The following is a 6,128-nucleotide window of genomic DNA, read 5'->3' as shown; positions in this document are numbered from 1 at the left end:
AATATAGTTAATTTAAAACTTTTATAAATATAAGTTACTTGTTGTAAATAAAAAAATTAATATTTTAAAAATATTCTCCTCGGGAGGGAGATATTGTGAAAATATTTTTAAAAAGATAATTTGATTTCAAATAAAATTATTTATAAAAATAAAAGCAAATAAATACTAAATTGGGGAATTGCAAAAAATAGCACTTTGGAGATACCACTTTTCATTTCTACCTTAATCAATTTTACTATTAAAATTTTAATTGGCAAAGTACCTTTATACCCCTAACTAATTAAACCTAAGACTAACTCTTTTCTCCTGCATCTCACGATAATTTTAAATCTCATCATCTCAGATTCAAATCGGCGTTGACGAATTCCGGCGGTGACGAGTTCTCCGGCAAGATCGGACGACGCTGCAGAGTTGTCCGGCGAGATCCGACGAAGCTGCGGCGAGATCCGACGAAGCTGCGGCGCGATCCGACGAAGCTACGGCGAAATCCGATTACTTTGCAAAGGCGCTCTCCGGAGTATCACTCCCATAGGTGAAGATGTTCAACGAGTCTCCTAATTTGTCCACTCTCATCGATGTGAGCACCAACTTTGCTTTGATTTTTGAATTAAAAAAAAAGTCTCAGTCTTTGATTTGATTCTCTCCGATCATCTCATCTCTTCTTGCAGGTTCCCTTATTTAATATTCCACTGATTCCACTTATTTCACTTGAGATCTTGGTGCTTCTCTCATTCCCTTCTAAATCCACAAGAGTTAAGGTAAGTAGTAGTATTTATAAAACTAAACCTTGAAATGAGTTTGTTTGATTCTGATCGCAAGCATGGTCTCTGTACAGTCTACAGAGAGGGTGAGGCAATATATCCCTTGTTGAAGGACGTGGCTCTTTCACTAGATATGCCAGGAGGAAGTAACGCGATGAAACAAATGTTCACTTTTGCCTTGAGATCAGCTAGAAAGGGTATTGTTACAGGAAATCATGTTTTAGCCGAGGAAGCTACATCAATTGCTATCTTGTGTGTGCTACAATTTGTAAATACTTATAAATAATTATAAACTTTTATTAATGGATACAATTTTATAAGAGTTTATAAATAATACACAAAAGAGGTTCTTTGGTACAAAAGAGGTTCTTTCAGTTTTTATTAGGAATGATCTCCAAGTGGCCTCTTTTATGAGCAAACATAAAGAAATTGGAAGATTTCTTCGATTTTTGTGTAACAATTTTTGAGGTTAACTCTTTGGTCATGTTTTATTTATAAGGCTTTGTTATTTACTTTGACACAATCACAAAGTTTCGTGTTTTTATATTGCAAACATATATGTACACACTCTTTGATTGTGCGAAACAAGGTTGTCTATGGTAATGCCCTTGAGATATTTAGAACTCCTTTTACATTTTCATAAGAACTTAAAAAAATTATTGTATAGAAATTATTGAGTTCATGTTTTTATGTTACAAATGGAAAGGCATAGATCACAATTAATTATGTCAAACATGATACATACACGAATTGACGTTTCTAGTACTCAAGACTTCCTCATTGCTGGAAGTATCAAAATATTTGAGGTGTTTATTACAATTTAATACTTTCAAGGACTTATAAAATAATAGTCAAAACTTATTCATTTAATGTCTGAGATTTTATTACATTGTTTACATTTATAAAGACTTATAAAATAATTGTACAATCTTATTAGTTTCATGCTTTTATGTTGCAGATAGAAACACAGAGTCACCACTGATAGTACCAAATATGATAGAACCCGAGATGAAGTTTTTAGTACACAGATTTTCCTATTCTTGAAAGTAGTAATATTCTTGAGGCATGAAGAAGCAAATTATTTATAAGAGTATATAAACCATTTATAAGGACATGAAGAATTTAATGATAAGCCTTTATAAAGGTTTATAAAACATTTATAAAGTTCATCCAATTCAGCAAAATCAATAAGCCTTTATAAATGGTTTATATACTCTTACAAATAATTTATAAACATTTATGAATGATTTCTAAATTTATAAATGATTTACAAACTTTATAAACTGTTCTTTTATAAACTTCATGTCGGGGTTCTATTAGGGTTTACAAACTTTATAAGGGTCTATAAAACATTTACATACCCTTTATAAAACGTTTATAGACTCTTTATAAATGATTAATAAGTCGTTATAAATTGTTTCTAAACTTTATAAAACCTTTTTATGAACTTAATAAACATTTTATAAACCCTCATAAATTATTTACATACCTTTATAAACCTTATAAATGGTTTATATGCTCTTACAAATAATTTATAAACATTTATAAATGATTTAAAAACTTTGTAAATGATTTACAAACTTTATAAACTGTTAAAGAATGAAAGTTCCTCCAACGCCCCAATTTGAAATCATCTCCAACTTGAGTCTAAGAGAACTCATTTCCACTCCGAAAGCTGGAGACAAATGATGGAAGACGATAAAAAATGGATTATTTTTTAAGCTGTCGCAGCAATGGAAACATAATTCAAAAACTAAAAATTGATTTTTTTGTGTTAAATTTAGATTTGAAAACTCTAAAAGATTGATCGAGCAGCTTGTGGTAAAAGCAAACGATTCATAATTCAACGACTTTTTCCTAAAACTTAGATTTACAAAGGGTTATAAATTTTCAAAAACTCAATGTTCACTATCGGAAATCTTTCTCTCAGATCCGACTATTAATAGATAACTCTTTCTCTTAGATCGAAACAACAAAATCCGAGAAAATTACTTACAAGTTGTGATTCTTGCTCGATCTCATCGCCATCGTCGCTCGATCTCCCCGTCGTCGCTCGATCTCGTATGCTTCGTGAGAGAAGATACACTCGATCTCGTCGCCGTCGCTCGATCTCATCGCCGTCGCTCGATCTCGTCGCCGTCGGTCGATCTCGTCGCCGTCGCTCGATCTCGTCACCGTCGCTCGATCTCGCCGTTGCCGTCGCTCGATTGAAAATTTTTCTCGAGGGAGAAAGAGATAGGAAATTATGTTAGAATTGTGAGAGAGTTATTTTTGTCTTTTGCCTATTAATGATTTATGTATTTCTGAAAATGTCATCATTCTAAGAGTATATATGAATAGTGGTACTAAATAAAGGGTAAAATGAAAATTTCCCCTATTAAATTTGTCAACTTAAATAACAAATAAATGCTAGTCTTGCAACTGTATAATAAGAATAAAAATAAAATACCACAAAAAATCGTGTTAACAAAATAATATAAATCAAATTTATTGTTATTGCTTATATACCTCGTTTTAGTATTTTAATAATAAAATAAGCGTAATAATTTAAAAAGATATGCCATGATATATTTTTTTACAGAAAAAATAAATAAATAATTTTCATTTATAAACAAATATAAATAATTTTCTTTTTACATTTTTATAAAACTATTTTAAATATATTAGTATAATGATAAATTTAATTATTATATGTGTTTATATACTATTAATTTTCAAAATTAACAAATAAGAAAGAAAGATGTAGATAAACACAAATAAATATATGGAATTATCTTTTCTGTTTTCAAACATGTTTTCCATTTATTTTTTGAGATCGTTTTTATTATATTAATTTTTAAACAGTTAAATAATGAACTATATAGTTATTCATTAAAGATATCAAAAATCTAATAAGACTAGTTAAAATTGTTTAATAAAACTACGACTCAGCCTATAATCATGAAGAACATGACAAATAAGCATATTTATTTCTTAAATAATAGTATAGATTATGTTTAAAAATATATTTTTATGCAAAACTATTTTTGTTGCCAAATATTTTATTAATATCTCACTCCACCTAGGGTGCGAGTTATTACATAGTATATGGTACTGATGTGAAACTAATAAATTTATTTTAATCTATTATATATATATATATATAAATATTGAAATGATTAAAACAACTTCTCTTTATCAAATAATATTAATCTCATTTTTTATTTTGTCATTGTGTAACAAACAACAATTAAAAAATATGAACGGAACTTCCGCTAACATTTTCTTTTACTTAGGGCCTGACTGGTGTAACTGCAGCTGTTGCGGTTGCAGTTGCGGGAGTTTGCGGATGCGGGTGGTTGCGGTTTTAAGTGGTTTTAAGAGATTTGTATGACTGATACTGTGGTTAGAAATTGGTGCGTTTGCGGGATACTTATGACTGGTAAACCACCAAATACAACATCAGTTTAATAATAAATTAACAATTTTTACATTTTATATAATTATAAAAATATTAAAAACATAATACTATAATAAATATAAAATTATATTTATAGAATTATATTTTTAATTAAAAAAATAAAAAAATATTTTTATTTTATAAATTTATAATATAAACTAAAATATAATAGATATATTTTAGTACTCATATTATTTCAATTTAAAATTTTTATTTTTATTTTTGTATTTATATTGTTTTTAAAATAAATAAAAATTTACCCTCCCGCAACCGCAAATGCTAGCTGGAATCAACTTTTGAATTTAAGAGGTTTACATCGGTTTGAAGCGGTTTAGAGTTGTTTGAATGATTGTTGCAAAACGCCAACAACCACAACCAACCGCAACCGCAAAAGCTACGTTTGAGGGTGGCAGCGGGAAAACCAGTCATGCCATCAACAAACACAAACTGATGTTCATATATATACCTTACATCCCACCATACACTCACGCCCCTCTCACGGCCCTGTAGAAAAAAAATCATGAACTCCTAGATAACACTGGAAAAAAACTACATTACCTAACAACTCATAAAGAGTTTGCTACTATCATACTAACAATTTTCTTATGAAGCAAGCCAAATTGTACAAAATCAAAATATTGAAGAATGATGACTATTCTCTCCAGATACTTTGAACAATGAAATGCCCCACTACTTGAGGATTAAATTTTCGATGCTAACCAACCTTTACTTTCGAATAAATCTTACAACATCCATTCAAAGAAGGGATGTATTTACTTGTATTCGGATTTTAGGTTCTCATGAAATTAGATTTGTTGTATATTGATGAAGTTAAGATCTTTGGCGTGTCTACTTAGTTTTTAAAGTAAGATTTGGCCACTTTATTTTATCTCTGGCATGATGATTCACCATACCAAATGAACCTCGAGTCACAAGAACTTCTTCTCTCTCAATTGTTTTACAAGCTTGTTCTGAAAGAATTCGGTTTTTGTTGAAAAGTAGACACCCGTATTATTTATTTGCCAACTTCATCAGATTTCGTGACTAATCATTCTCTTCTTGCCGAAAACCTTTAATCTAGCCTCAAAAGCGCTTTCTATTTCCCAAAATGATCTCCTCCTATGCAACATTACCTTCTCTTCCTCTTATTGAAACAATTATGCAATCAATCGTTCCCTCATAATTTGCTACATTGCAATTTGCTATATTGCAACTGATTATTGCAATTGATTATATAGCATAACCGTCTAAGTATTAAGAAACGATCATAGCAATTAAGTTTAGACGTAATCTATCTATCTATCTCTATTACTATAAAAGAGAGTTTTCTCTCTCCATAGGGTAAAATAGTGAAACGTGGCATCATATTTCGTTGCAGAAGTTATGATTATTTCTAATTGAGCTCTTATCGTTGGGCTCTTTTCATTTGTGACTTTACTGAGCTACTAGGATAAGCCCCGCGCCTTGCGCGGAATTAAGTTATTATTTTTATTATATTTTGGAGAATGAAACAATAGTTTGGCTTCATTTGGATTAGGGGTGTTCAATCCAGATATCGGATTGGTTTCGGTTCGGTTCAGTTTTTTTTTGGTATTTTAGTTAGTAAAATATAACTACTATTCTAAATCCATATTTACTTTGACTTTAACCTTTCACATACTTTTGAAAGATTTCAACTGGACAACTAAATTGATCAGCCAATCTTGTTGCTTTAAATCATTAGTATTTATATATATATATATATTATTTAGTTTGAATATTTATTAAATAAAAAAAGTAAAATTTAGATTTTTTCGTATATGTTATATTTTGAACTTTTAAAAACGACAATAAATGACTAAAACTATTAAAATTATTATGTTAAAAATTAATGATCAATGGTTTAACATTTTTATTATAAGAAGATACACATGATTTTAAAACCAAAT

This window comes from Brassica oleracea, chromosome C4 (genome assembly GCF_000695525.1).
Source record: "Brassica oleracea var. oleracea cultivar TO1000 chromosome C4, BOL, whole genome shotgun sequence".
In the NCBI taxonomy this organism is placed as follows: domain Eukaryota; kingdom Viridiplantae; phylum Streptophyta; class Magnoliopsida; order Brassicales; family Brassicaceae; genus Brassica; species Brassica oleracea.
Note: the sequence above shows the minus strand (reverse complement) of the source record.